At 35.5% G+C, this 15,846-nt stretch overlaps 1 protein-coding gene across 1 annotated transcript in view; it reads left to right on the forward strand.

Annotated features, from left to right (window-relative positions):
- The window catches only part of LOC134850967 (ADP-ribosylation factor-like protein 5B), a 448,774-nt gene that overhangs the window by 38,217 nt on the left and 394,711 nt on the right, over window positions 1-15,846 (forward strand). The gene's annotated exons all lie outside the window — the stretch shown is intronic.

Genomic DNA, 15,846 nt, shown 5'->3' on the forward strand with positions numbered 1-15,846 from the left:
TCTGCGCTATTTCCCTCAAGTTGGCATTGCTGAAGGTGGAGGCCTACCGGTGAGTCTGCTTTCTTATGTTCCTCAAATCTAGTGGTCAAATGTCGTACATTTTGTCCGACATAGGTGGAAGTGCATCCACTACATGACAGTTTATAAACCACTCTTGACTTGAGGTCATTAGAAAATGCTGACTTCAGTGATGGTAAACATGATTGTAGTTTTCTTGTGGTGAAATGGCAAAATATTGGCAAAATATTGGCTCTGGTTACCTCTATATTGCACCATCAGCATTGGGGGCTTCCCATCCTTTGGTGATTGAACTGACAAACCCCTGTCACTCTCCAGGGGTTTGCCCTTACCCTGGATGATCTTGCACAAGGCGTCTGAAGCCACCTTTGCGGACCAATTTTCAAGGTACTGATTTGTCAGCCATTGCGCCCTATTAGTTTCCATAGCCTTTTCAAATTGCTCCCAGCTAGATGTACTCCTAAAAACCCTGTGTACAGTGCCTTGGATAACACTACGCTTATACTGAGTTGGGGCGCAGCTTCTATAGTTCAGTATAGTCCCTGTATCTGTTGGTTTTTGATACCAACTGCAAGTTACACGCCTACCCTGCGATAAATTTATGTTCAAATCCAGGAATGGCAAATTCCCCTCCGAATTAGTTTTCTCAAATTTGGATGAAGAGAATTGGCGGCATCGAGAAGACAACTCGGCTCCCCTCTGACTGTTCTAACAATGTCATCCACATACCTGAGGAACAATTTCACCTGGGGAGTATCCTTCTCCTTGTTCTTAGCTCGGCAGCAGCTTTCACAGTACCAGACTATCTCGTTTATTGATGCGTATACGTCATCGGGTATTTTTCCGCATTTTAGATGATACCAGTTTCGGCAACTCTCGCATTCAACCCCCTTTGATCTATATGTGACTTTCCTGCTGCAACATGGGCACAAGCCGTTTTTGTCATTAATTTCCTGTACCCCCGTTCCCACCGGTATTTGTTGTCGTAGAGCAATTTCGTACTCTTTCAGCCATAAGTTTTGCCAGAATTACAGCGAGGGACGCGCCCATTGCTAAACCATCAACTTGTACATACCATGAATCATTACACTTGAAATATACTTTGCTGACCGCCATATTCAAAAGCCTTTTCATGGTTGCTCTTTGAATTTCAGGAAGAGACTCCTGGCTGTACAAATTCTGTAAAGCAATTTCAATTGCCTCCTTCAGGGGAACGTTGGTGTACAAACTTTTCACATCAAGAGATATTTTGGTTTCATCCGGATCTAGAGCAATGTTTTCTATTTTTTCTCTAGCCTATTTAGTATTGGTTTCTGTATTTGCTCCATCGATGTTGTCAAAAAATTTTGCAAGCATTTTGTTAAGATTCTCATACGAGCTGCCTGGAAGTGATAGTACTGGTCGTAGGGGTGTCTCATCCTTGTGTACCTTAGCTAAACCGTACAAACGGGCGGGTTGCCCCCCTGTTGATCTCATCTTAGAATATAACTGATCACTTATCTCGTCTTTTTTGTTCATGGCTATTAATTCTTTGTTATATTCCTTCTCAATTTTCAGTATCACCTCATCAGTGGTTGCATATTTTTTTACAAACTGAGCAGATTGCAACAAGGATTCCAGCTTTGATTATTATGTTTGTTTCCTCATTATGCAGAAAGCAACCCCCTTATCAAAAGGCACAGCCAGCAACCCATTATCTTTGAGATATTTCCTCGTTTTTTCAATGTCTTTGTCTCTTGGGGTTTGCCGTACGTTTTTTGCATATGCCTTTGCCGCGGCTTCTATTTCACATAACGTTTCACCAGATGTTTTTTGATTTTTCAATTGTGAGAGGAAAATGTCGATATCCGCCAAAAAATGTGTTTCGTTAAATTTGTCTCTAATGGGATGCTTGGGGCCCCTTGATAGCACTTCATATACCCATTCAGGCAGTTCAATATTATCAAGTACCTTAATTGATTGCTCATTTCTATCCCCAAGAGGTTTATCTTGTCTCTCGGACAGTTTTTCTAAGTTTTTTATATGGTTTTCTGATGTTGTCTTTAGGCTTGCCTCAACTTGACGCCTCACGAAGCGGAAAATGGATGCCACCACCTTTTGTCAATATCTTTTTGCACCAGTGATCTTGCTTTCCTTAGCATCTCCTCGTACCTTTTCCTATCCTCATTTGCCCTAGAAGTTTCAGTCCTTAGTAGTTTCAATTGAAAATTATGCACAGCTTGGTCCGGAAAAACCCCGTTCTCGGGGACCCTAAACTTCAAAAAGTCCGGTATTATATCGTTTTTCAGACATTTTCTCAGAAACTTCAGTCTATGTACAGATACTTGAACTTTTTTAAAGAATTTTAAATAGTCTAACACAATTTTCCAAGTTAGTTTTCTTTTTAAAATTTGTCTGAGCCAAACAGCAGGCAAAAGTACAGTGGTCATTGTTTTGCAGGCCACGAGTAATGAAACTCACAAGGCACAAAGCAAAACAAATCACACTCTTCTCAACCCTGTCTTTGAAGCGCAGACATTCCTCTGCCTTCAGCTACTGCTCACGTCTTGCTTTCGCCTTCCTCCTTGTCTGTGATGGTCTCTGTTGTTTGCCCCTGATATTGCCAATCAGCTCTGACAGCCTTTCTTTGTGTGCCACTACCAATCGCAGAGATTTCAGCTCCAAATCAGCACTCTGGTGCAGCTTCAAATATTGCTTGAGCTGCTCCGGGTCATTTTGCTTGCTCTTGGAGAGTAACCGTTTTGTAGCTGGAATAATAAGCACCCCTGTGCCGAGAAGCTGACTAAACAAGTCGGGCGTTCCTTCCCTTCTGCAATAAACGATCGCCAATATCTGCTGCTTCTTCGACTTCAAATAGTTTGTCAGTTCCTCGACACCGGCTGGGCGATAATTGTTTGTTCTGTGTCTACTAATGGTGTTGTTGACCACGTCGTGCCACACAACCACTTTTTTCTCCTTCAGTGGGTTGTCTTCCAGTAGTCGTCGGATGTTCTTTCCTTGGTTCAGCAAGTTGTTATTAAGGGATAGGCCAGGAATTGCTGTAACAAGCAAGGCTCTCGTATTGCTTTTTCTCACCTGTGTTAAGGGTGTTGATGCTGTGGAACAGGGAGCTAGCTGCTACAATATGAAACATTTCGGTAACTCAAATAAAAATTGGCCATATTTTACGTATCAATAAAAAAAACTATAAAAATTCTCTATACATTGATGAAAATCATATATAAAATAGATAATCAATCAATAGATGAAAGTTAAAAAATTTGGCGATGGGTAGACAGATATAATTAAAAAAGCAGGTATACAGACAGACATACAGACCTAATTTAGTCCCAAAATAATTTTGGTTTTTTATTCAAAACGTACATGTCTAAATCGAAATTATGAATCAGAAACTTCCAGACAAATTAATTTAAAAATGTTTAATTAATTTTAGAGGTTAAAAGTATTTTAATCTTAATAGTAATTTAGAGGTCAACTGTGATTGACTAATGTTTTATCATGATGGTTTAGAACCAAATTGTATGTGATTTATTGTAAATAACATTCGTAAATTGATGTTTTATCGTCATTTAGAGTAGTTTATTGTAAAAAACCTGACGATGCACATAGTTGCGAAAACGTTTGAAATTTATACAGACTTAATTTGGCCTCAAAAATAATACTGAAAAATTAATGGCCTTGTCATAAATTAATTGAAAAAGTATCTCAAGCATTGCAATATATGATATAGCTTAAACATGAAAAAAAAATTTCGTTAAAAATGCTAAATTATTATGCTTGAAAAAAAAAACGTTGCTTTGTGTCACGTGAGGTTCATTCCTCGTAGCCTGCAAACCAATGAGCACAGTTGTACTCCCACCTCCAATCTTGATTTAGACTGTAAAAAACAAACTCATTTGGAAATTAGTCCGTGATTATGCGTCCATATATGTTAAATTTATCAACTGTCACCAACGTGTTAAATTTTTGAGAGTTTGTCTAGAAAACGATATTATAACCGATTTTTTGAGGTTCAGGGTACCGGAAAATGGGGTGTTTTTAAACCAAGCGGTACACAGTTTTCAGACTAAACTTCTAAGAACGGAGATAAACAAGGCAAGGACAGATGAGAAAAACGTTGAAGTCAAACTGGAAAGGGCGAGAGGCGCAGTACAGAGGGGTGTAGATGAGAAGTTTTGGCCTTCGGTAAATAAATACTTAAGTCTTAGGTGACAAAGACAAACAACAATAGTCAAAGAGACCCATCAGAAGAAGCTAATGAAACTATCAGAAAGGCAAAACCGACCTCTAGGGAAGCAAGGTGAGGGTTCGGTAAGAGCTTTTGATGATGTTGAATCACCAAATTGGGTAACACAAGTGTTGGCATTAGGGCCGAAACATCCCGTCAGGGATAAATTTAATGAGACACACTTTCTCGCCGACATTGACATCTTTCTATCGGATCTCAAAATATGTAAATTCCCCGGGGAGGCCCTTTGTGAGATCGAAGCTGTGGCAAAAGCCTGTGCTAAAAGGGCGAAGCAAACACCATCTGACAGAGGCTGTGAGAAGGCCCGAAAGTATTTGAAGTGTAATGGATTAGTTGCGGTACCGTATGACAAAGACGTGGGTTTTTGTGTAATGAGGAAGGACATCTACGAGAACAAGTTGTCGGATACATTAGATTCACATCAATTCAGCAGAAGGAAAGGAACAAGTGATGCGATTGTTTTGAAGATAGAAAGAGACATCAATAAGGAATTGTTGGCTTTGAGGAAAAAGACGAAATGAGTGAGAATCTCTACACAAGGATGAGGTCCACTGGGGGCAGCACGCCAGGCTTTATGGGTTGGCGAAAGTGCATAAAGTGAATACCCCATTTGGACCGGTCCTCTCCTTGCCTGGTAGCTCTTATTATAACTTGAACAAGAACCTTGCAAAATTTTTCGAGAAAAATGGGGGCGCAAACATCGAAACCATTTCAATAGATGAGAGAGATATCTTAGAGAGCACTAATCTTGAGCCCAATGAAAATTTGATATCTCTAGATGTGAAGAGTTTTGTATACAAATGTTCCACTGACATAGCTCTGAGAAAACTGTATGAGCAAGATGAACCATCATCAATTGCTAGGAAAACCATGAAGAGACTGTTGAACATGGCAGTTAGTTAAACCCATTTCAAGTGCAATGAAACATGGTACGTTCAGAAAGATGATTTAGCAATGGGGGCATCTCTTGCCGTTATTTTACCAAATCTTTGGCTGAAGCAGTACGAAACTGCACTATCGAGGGATATTCCCGAAACGTTTTTGTCCGTGAAAGATCTTAACAAAATATGTCCCGATTTTTAATATTAAATTTTCTAGATGATTTTTGAAAAATCTCGAAAATTGCCTATCTCGTAAACTAAAAGGATTTGGTTATTCATATATGGAGGCCAGAATCGCAAAACCTGGGAAAACTCTGAAAATATCATACTATTGGGTTGCTAATTTCAAACATGATGGAATAACTACTGAATTTAAACTGGAAAATCGAAAAAAAACTTAACATACGATTGCAATATACGAAATAACTTAAACGTGAAAAACTTCATTTGTTAAACATGCAAATATATTACGTTGAAAAAACTTAAACATGGCGAGGTAGTGAAGCCCGCATTTAAATATATAAAAATAGATAATCAATCAATAGATGAAAGTTAAAAAATTTGGCGATGGGTAGACAGATATAATCAAATTAATTAAAAAACAGGTATATAGACAGACATACAGACTTAATTTGGCCTCAAAAAAATACTGAAAAGTTAATGGCCTTGCCATAAATTAATTGAAAAAGTATCTCAAGCATTGCAATATATGCTATAGCTAAAACATGAAAAAAAGTTCTTTAAAAATGCTAAATTATTATGCTTGAAAAAACGTTGCTTTGTGTCAAGTGAGGTTCATTCCTCGTAGCCTGCAAACCAATGAGCACAGTTGTACTCGCACCTCCAATCTTGATTTAGACTGTAAAAAACAAACTCATTTGGAAATTAGTCCGTGATTATGCGTCCATATACGTTAAATTTATCAACTGTCACCAACATGTTAAATTTTTGAGAATTTGTCTAGAAAACGACATTATACCTGATTTTTTTTAGGTTCAGGGTACCGGAAAATGGGGTATTTTCGAACCAAGCGGTACACAGTTTTCAGACTAAACTTCTAAGAACGGAGATAAACAAGGCAAGGACAGATGAGAAAAACGTTGAAGTCAAACTGGAAAGGGCGAGAGGTGCAGTACAGAGGGGTGTAGATGAGAAGTTTTGGCCTTCGGTAATTAAATACTTAAGTCTTAGGTGACAAAGACAAACAACAATAGTCAAAGAGACCCATCAGAAGAAGCTAATGAAATTATCAGAAAGGCAAAACCGACCTCTAGGGAAGCAGGGTGAGGGTTCGGTAAGAGCTTTTGATGATGTTGAATCACCAAATTGGGTACAACAAGTGTTGGCATTAGGGCCGAAACATCCCGTCAGGGATAAATTTAATGAGACACACTTTCTCGCCGACATTGACATCTTTCTATCGGATCTCAAAATTTGTAAATTCCCCGGGGAGGCCCTTTGTGAGATCGAAGCTGTGGCAAAAGCCTGTGCTAAAAGGGCGAAGCAAACACCATCTGACAGAGGCTGTGAGAAGGCCCGAAAGTATTTGAAGTGTAATGGATTAGTTGCGGTACCGTATGACAAAGACGTGGGTTTTTGTGTAATGAGGAAGGACATCTACGAGAACAAGTTGTCGGATACATTAGATTCACATCAATTCAGCAGAAGGAAAGGAACAAGTGATGCGATTGTTTTGAAGATAGAAAGAGACATCAATAAGGAATTGTTGGCTTTGAGGAAAAAGACGAAATGAGTGAGAATCTCTACACAAGGATGAGGTCCACTGGGGGCAGCACGCCAGGCTTTATGGGTTGGCGAAAGTGCATAAAGTGAATACCCCATTTGGACCGGTCCTCTCCTTGCCTGGTAGCTCTTATTATAACTTGAACAAGAACCTTGCAAAATTTTTCGAGAAAAATGGGGGCGCAAACATCGAAACCATTTCAATAGATGAGAGAGATATCTTAGAGAGCACTAATCTTGAGCCCAATGAAAATTTGATATCTCTAGATGTGAAGAGTTTTGTATACAAATGTTCCACTGACATAGCTCTGAGAAAACTGTATGAGCAAGATGAACCATCATCAATTGCTAGGAAAACCATGAAGAGACTGTTGAACATGGCAGTTAGTTAAATCCATTTCAAGTGCAATGAAACATGGTACGTTCAGAAAGATGATTTAGCAATGGGGGCAACTCTTGCCGTTATTTTACCAAATCTTTGGCTGAAGCAGTACGAAACTGCACTATCGAGGGATATTCCCGAAACGTTTTTGTCCGTGAAAGATCTTAACAAAATATGTCCCGAGTGCAACAAGAAAGTCACCTACAGGTCAAAAGGTGTAGAGTGTGAATGCTGTTTGAACTGGTATCACATAAATCGCGGTGATATATCAGATGATGAGTATCGAATTATAAGTGAAACTGTCTGGTTTTGTAGAAAATGCATCGCAATAAGAGAGAAAAATCAGTCAGTGCAGCAAGCTAAGTCATTTCTCCGTTACGTTGACGATATAGTGAGAACAGTGAAGTGTGATCCTGAAAAGTGCTACGGGCTGCAAACTTACTACATCCAAATTTTCAGTTCACAATAGAAACACCAAACACAAACAAAATTTGGCATTTTTGGATTTGAAAAATAGTGTTGACAAAAGCAGGAAAATTAACTGTGGGTGGTATCAAAAACCAACAGATACAGGTACCATACTAAATTTTAGAAGCTGCGCCCCCCTTCAGTACAAGAGAAGTGTGATTGAAGGAACTGTTCACCGGGTTTTCCGCAGTACGTTAACATGGGAAGAATATAATAAAGCTATGAAAATAAACCGCGAGCAGTGGATGAACGTCCGATATCCGGAAAGTTGGTCGTCGCGGGTTACATCCACTGCTCTTGAAAAGGTCATCAGGGAGGGCAAAAACAAAAAAAAATAAGGGTGAGAAAAAGAAGCCCTGTGATTATAGCTGTGATTCACCACCCATCTTGATGGTCCAATATAGGGGAATCACAATCAGACATTTGCAAAAATAGTGCGCGATATCACCAAAATTTCAAACTTAAGCTGCCATACAGTTAGCGGCAGCATAGAGGGAGTGAGTGAAATACGGAAAATCAGACGGTATTTATTCAAACGCGTATTCGAGAGATAAAAACTCAACGTCTATCATATGCTAGGGGAGTGAGCGTACGATGTGTACTCGATTGTTTCAAATAACCCAAAAATCAAGGACATATTAAATGAAATAATCTATCTGTAGGCTCGATTTAAACAATCAACTTGCAACTATTCGGGGTCGGTTGAAAAAAAACTAAATTATTTTTTCACGTTTAAAACCAAATTTTAAAAACAACTAGCGTGTACCGCACCTCCGGTGCTTCCAATTTTCAACAACGCAAAAACTATTCTTTGAGCGTACTCTGACAGCACCCAATTAAAAAGTTCGTAAATAAAAACTTTGCAAAGTTTTTTATTCAAGTTTTTTATAAAAATTTCGAAGAACCATTTTGTGAAAAGTTTATGAAAGTTCTTTGGAAAAATTAAAATGAACTAAGAAACGTCACATCTGGGAAACTGAAAGCAATTGAGCAGTCGCATTTGTACGCAAGATTTGCAACTCCTGAGAGTACCCTTACAGTACCCAACTACAACGTTGGGAAGTTCCGATTTTGAGAAACTGCACCTAAAGTTTTCTAAAAGAAGTATTTTTTATTGAAAACAAAAAAAAGTCACATTTCGAAAACTACCAAAATTTGAGCAGTCTTCTTTGATGGCAATATTCGCAATCTTTGAAAGTACACAACTGTAGGGTTGGGTATTTCACTTTAACGAAATATTTTGTAATTTGAGTTTTCTGAAAACTTCCAAAAAAAAAATCAATAAAATCGTCTTATCTCTTTAACAAAAAAGAATTGGGCATTCTTAATTGGAGGCCAAGTTTGCAACCCCTGAGATTATTCTGACAGCACCCCAACTACAGGTTAGGAATTTCAAACTTTAAAAAAAAATTAAATTAGTTTTCAAGAATTTTTTTTGACAAAATCACAAAAAACGTCATATCTAAAAAACTGCAAGATTTTGAGCAGTTGTATTCAGAGGCAAGATTCGCAAACACCTAAGAGTAGCCTCAAAGATTCCAATAATAGAATTGATATCTTCAAAGTTTTCGAATTTTTTAATATTAATATTTTTTGTGAAAATTTCGGAGAAAATCATAAAAAAACGTCAGATCTCGAAAACTACAAGGATTTGAGCAGTCATAATGGGAGACAAAATTTGCAACGCCAGAGAGTACCCGGGCAGATTCTCACTACAGAGATGATAATTTCAAATGTGTGTTAAATTTTTTTTATATCTCTTTTCTGAAAAATTTTAAGAATCCAAAAAAAACGTCATATCTCAAAAACTACCCGGATTTGAGCAACAATAATCGAAGCCAAGTTTCGCAACCCCTGAGAGTATCCTCACAAAACCCAACAACAGGATTGAGATCTTCAACTTTTTGGAATTTAATAAAATCTAAGTTTTTGAAATTTTTTTTTGAAAAATCATAAAAAACGTCATATGACGAAAACTACAAGGTTTTGAGAAGTGAGAATTGGAGGCAAGATTTCCAACCCCTGAGAGTACCCTGAAACCACTCAACTGCAGGGCGAAGAATTTCAAAAATTGAGAAATTTTTTAAAGTTAAATTTTCTAGATGATTTTTGAAAAATCTCGAAAATTGCCCATCTCGTAAACTAAAAGGATTTGGTTATTCATATATGGAGGCCAGAATCGCAAAAACTTGAAAAACTCTGACAATATCATACTATTGGGTTGCTAATTTCAAACATGATGGAATAACTACTGAATTTAAACTGGAAAATCGAAAAAAACTTAACATACGATTGCAATATACGAAATAACTTAAACGTGAAAAACTTCATTTGCTAAACATGCAAACATATTACGTTGAAAAAGCTTAAACATGGCGAGGTAGTGAAGCCCGCATTTAAATATATAAAAATAGATAGTCAATCAACAGATGAAAGTTAAAAAATTTGGCGATGGGTAGACAGATATAATCAAATTAATTAAAAAAGCAGGTATATAGCCAGACATACAGACTTAATTTGGCCTCAAAAAAATACTGAAAAATTAATGGCCTTGCCAAAAATTAATTGAAAAAGTATCTCAAGCATTGCAATATATGATATAGTTTAAATATGAAAAAAAAATTTCGTTAAAAATGCTAAATTATTATGCTTGAAAAAAAATTATTTTACCAAATTTTACCGTTATTTTACCAAATCTTTGGCTGAAGCAGTACGAAACTGCACTATCGAGGGATATTCCCGAAACGTTTTTGTCCGTGAAAGATCTTAACAAAATATGTCCCGATTTTTAATATTAAATTTTCTAGATGATTTTTGAAAAATCTCGAAAGTTGCCTATCTCGTAAACTAAAAGGATTTGGTTATTCATATATGGAGGCCAGAATCGCAAAACCTGGGAAAACTCTGACAATATCATACTATTGGGTTGCTAATTTCAAACATGATGGAATAACTACTGAATTTAAACTGGAAAATCGAAAAAAAACTTAACATACGATTGCAATATACGAAATAACTTAAACGTGAAAAACTTCATTTGTTAAACATGCAAATATATTACGTTGAAAAAACTTAAACATGGCGAGGTAGTGAAGCCCGCATTTAAATATATAAAAATAGATAATCAATCAATAGATGAAAGTTAAAAAATTTGGCGATGGGTAGACAGATATAATCAAATTAATTAAAAAACAGGTATATAGACAGACATACAGACTTAATTTGGCCTCAAAAAAATACTGAAAAGTTAATGGCCTTGCCATAAATTAATTGAAAAAGTATCTCAAGCATTGCAATATATGATATAGCTAAAACATGAAAAAAAGTTCTTTAAAAATGCTAAATTATTATGCTTGAAAAAACGTTGCTTTGTGTCAAGTGAGGTTCATTCCTCGTAGCCTGCAAACCAATGAGCACAGTTGTACTCGCACCTCCAATCTTGATTTAGACTGTAAAAAACAAACTCATTTGGAAATTAGTCCGTGATTATGCGTCCATATACGTTAAATTTATCAACTGTCACCAACATGTTAAATTTTTGAGAATTTGTCTAGAAAACGACATTATACCTGATTTTTTTTAGGTTCAGGGTACCGGAAAATGGGGTATTTTCGAACCAAGCGGTACACAGTTTTCAGACTAAACTTCTAAGAACGGAGATAAACAAGGCAAGGACAGATGAGAAAAACGTTGAAGTCAAACTGGAAAGGGCGAGAGGTGCAGTACAGAGGGGTGTAGATGAGAAGTTTTGGCCTTCGGTAATTAAATACTTAAGTCTTAGGTGACAAAGACAAACAACAATAGTCAAAGAGACCCATCAGAAGAAGCTAATGAAATTATCAGAAAGGCAAAACCGACCTCTAGGGAAGCAGGGTGAGGGTTCGGTAAGAGCTTTTGATGATGTTGAATCACCAAATTGGGTACAACAAGTGTTGGCATTAGGGCCGAAACATCCCGTCAGGGATAAATTTAACGAGACAAACTTTCTCGCTGACATTGAAATCTTTCTATCGGATCTCAAAAACACTCATACTTCCATTGTTTTGTTTTCTAGTGATCGAACACTCAATCTGAGTTAACTCTTGTTAATAAAAACATTGTTGATAAATCTGGCAGTACCCTTCTTTTTTGTAACGGCCTCTCGATATTTTTAACTCTGTGTTTCTATACAAGTTAAAACTAATACAATCTCCATCAACATGATCTGTCCACTACTCTTGGAGTTTTTGTCGAAGTTCAATTTTAAAATTTGATTAATGTCCATTTCAGACATTAAAAACGCTTTTGATACAAACATATTTCTTGCTGAAACAAACAAAGAAACCTGAAACAACTCGAATTGTTGTATCATTTTGAATTTAGTTTGTAATCACCATAAAATTTTTCCCCTATTTAGAGTTTAATTTGTTTTTTTTGTGTGTAACCAATCAAAACCTCAAAATATGGCAAAAAAATTGAAAATAACAAAAGAAATACAGAAATTCAAAAAATATTGATAAACTTTTCAACTACATTCTTGTTCGTATTTTTGTAAACACAATTTGCGATACATTTTTCAAAAAGTCTCATCACTTCAACAGCCATCTTTTTTGTAGCAAAAATAGAATCAAAACAATTTACGCCAAAAATGATTACACTTTACGAGGGACGTTGTTTGAAAAACCGGATGGTTTCAATATTGAGTATGCTGAGGAACAACTTTATTCGAAATCTTGCTAGTTTTGACTTTGAATCAGTTTGCGTGCCATCCGAGGAACTAAAACCGACAGAAAACAATAAATTGGATTGGGAAGCATGAACCCATATCAGTGTCAATTTCATCGAATTTACTCGAAAAACCTAAGCTTTTGTGTGAAAAAGAACCACCATTCTTCGTTTTTGACTTTGTGGCGAGTTTAGAATTGTTGGCGGACAAAAATAAAGCCAAAAAGCAATCAAATTTTCTAATAATTGAAAATAAAATCAAAAAGTGGCTACACACAGTTTTCAGCATCCTCACTGAACGAGACATTTGCAACAAGATTGAAAACAAGAGAGTACGAAGACGAAAATATAAAATGATATAGTGAGAACAGTGAAGGGTGATCCTGAAAAGTGCTACGGGCTGCAAACTTACTACATCCAAAATTTCAGTTCACAATAGAGACACCAAATACAAACAAAAATTTGGCATTTTTGGATTTAAAAAAAGTATTGACAAATTTAGGAAAACTAATTGTGAGAGGTATCAAAAACCAACAGATACAGGTACCATACTAAATTTTAGAAGCTGCGCCCCCCTTCAGTACAAGAGAAGTGTGATTGAAGGAACTGTTCACCGGGTTTTCCGCAGTACGTTAACATGGGAAGAATATAAAAAGCTATGAAAATAAACCGTGAGCAGTGGATGAACATCCGATATCCGGAAAACTGGTTGTCGCGGGTTACATCCCCTGTTCTTGAAAAGATTATCAGGGAGGTCAAAAACAAAAAAATAAGGCTGAGAAAAAGAAGCCCTGTGATTATAGCAGTGGTTCACCACCCATCTTGATGGTCCAATACAGGGGAATCACAATCAGACATTATCACCAATGCGCAGATAAAATTCACGACGAGGAAAATGAAAACTTGTATGCCCTCTCTACAATTGTCCTTTTCCAGTGAATTTAAATCAAAAGTGGTGTACAGTCTTGAATTTTGTGGGTGCAAATCCATCTATGTTGGCCAGACGGTCCGACATCTCACCACAAGGATTGAAGAACATCGAAAAGAGGATACCCCAGTTGGACAGCATATAAGGCAGTGTGGTAGTGAGAGTGGTAAGTCTGAGTTTAAATGGAAAATAATCGAACTGGCGTCCAGCAGCATCAAGTTACTTACAATAGAGGCGCTGCACATTAGGAAAGAGAGACCGGCAATTAACACGCGCGACGAGTTCAGAAGTAGGGAGCTGACACTAAGGCTATAGTTCTAGAATTGAAAAATTCTGGCTCAAACAGGAAAAATTTTGAAATAACTTACATGTTAGGATGAAAATTAGCGACAAAACGAAATTGTAAAAACAAAAAATAAGAAAACTCTCAGAAGTTTGTGACAAAATATTTAAAATTGTTACATAATAAGTGTTACATAATTTCAGTAATATTTGTAAAATTTTGATTGGTTCAATTCTTTGTATTTTGAAAAAATGATGTGTATGACACTTTTTATGATCTTTGATTATTTTGTACAGATAGCTTAGAATTTTTAAAACCTGAAGATGCTCAAAAACGTGCAAAAACGTTTGTTTGAATTTACAATTTTAACGCATTCCCAAATTATGCATTAAATTTCAAATTATGCATTATCTCTACATATTTTCCTTTAGATTCCTTTGTTCAGTTGCTACAAAAAACCATTTAAGCTAAAATACAATTTTGGGATTATTAACTATCACTTTTCTTGCAAAATAGTTTTTAAATCGCTTTATATTGTTGATTTCTGTTGGAAAGTTTCTCAAAAATGCCCTGGTGAAAAAAAGGTGCTAGTTGAAGCATTCAAAAGCAATTTTAAAAATTGAAAATATAAAGATGTCTTTTTACGTTGATTTTTTTTTGGAGCAAGTTAACAGCAGCTCTATTGATTATAATCTGAAAATCTACAGAAGCAGAAATACGCAAGGGAATTTAGTTTCTAATTTCTGCAACATCTAAAAACTTCCAAAAAAAGGACTTCTTAGAAAAATTGATTTAGAAAAAGAAATCAAGGAGAGAACTGTAAAAATTCAATATTTTTGCAAAATTCATTAGAAATTCAGATAGAAACTCTAAAGTTCTATCTAATTTTCTAATTGAAAACAAAATTCGAAGCTAACCAGAACTAATCATGTGTGTCTGATTAAAAATTTTCAGGTTAAATTTTATTTAGTTAACATCTGGTTCTGCTAAAGTAACAGTTTGTGTAGAAATTTTCAGCAAACTCCGTATTGTTTTCTCTAAAAATTTTTCTACATCAGAGTTTTTTTTCATTCTAGATCATGAAAACAAATTTCTGATTTATGCTTCATCATCATCTTCAATAATTGTCGGAGTTGGGTTTATTTTACAAAAAAATCCTCGAAACATCTAAATTTTTATATAAATATATCAAATGATATCAAGTTTTTCAATAAAATACACATGAATATAAATATTTGAGACCTTTCTTGTTGAGTTTTTAAGATAATATTTATTAGCTAAATTTCAGTAAAGTTATTTCAAAAATCCTAATGAGTTAAATTGATTTCCTATCTCAATATAATAATTTCTCCGTTTATGCTTAATCTACTATCTTGCAATTTAATCCAATTTGAAAAAAAAAATTTTCTTGAAAACTGAACTTCAGACGTAAAAATGTATCATTTCAACGAACGAAGCAAAATTTAAACCATAAATCTTTCGCTGAAAGTCTTCAAATGATTTTTTCAACCTGATAACTGTATGTTGCTGTTTCAAGTCGAAATTTTTTTATTGAAATAATTTTTTGGTTGAAAAAGATGTATATTATTATCTTGAAATTTTCAAAGGCTACCAAAAACATACAGTTTTTCAAATTTTCATTTTTTTCTGGTCAGTTATCTTTTTTTCTGAAATCGTCAAAAAACAGTAGAAAACCAAAATTCTTAATAAATCACTCCCCATTAACTGCTTAAAAACGCTCTACTCTATGAAAACTTTTACAAGCACTAAACAAGGAAAACTTTAAAATGGTAACTAGGCAAAACCTTTCAATCAGTCGATGTTTTATAAGTATCCATTTTTTTATAATATTTTAACGAAAAACTTAACCACTCATTAGCGTATATTCTGAACTTTTACTACAAATTTAACGCAACAAAATCTCCGCAGGCTTGCAACTAATGAAAATTTTACTCTTGATTAGAGATTTTTGGTTCGATTTCCATTGAAAATTTCACGACAATTTGAACTCGAATGTCGCTGGTTTTTTATCAATCAGGACCTTTGAATTAAAAAATAATTGACAGACCAAGAGTTGTGATAAAAAAACTGCACTTATCTTTCTAGAATTTTTAAAAATTTATCACAATTGTAGACTTTTCAGATTCAATAAAAGTTATTGCTCATAGTAATTTCTATGTTTCTAAAGAA

This window comes from Symsagittifera roscoffensis, chromosome 7 (assembly GCF_963678635.1).
Source record: "Symsagittifera roscoffensis chromosome 7, txSymRosc1.1, whole genome shotgun sequence".
Classification (NCBI taxonomy): domain Eukaryota; kingdom Metazoa; phylum Xenacoelomorpha; order Acoela; family Convolutidae; genus Symsagittifera; species Symsagittifera roscoffensis.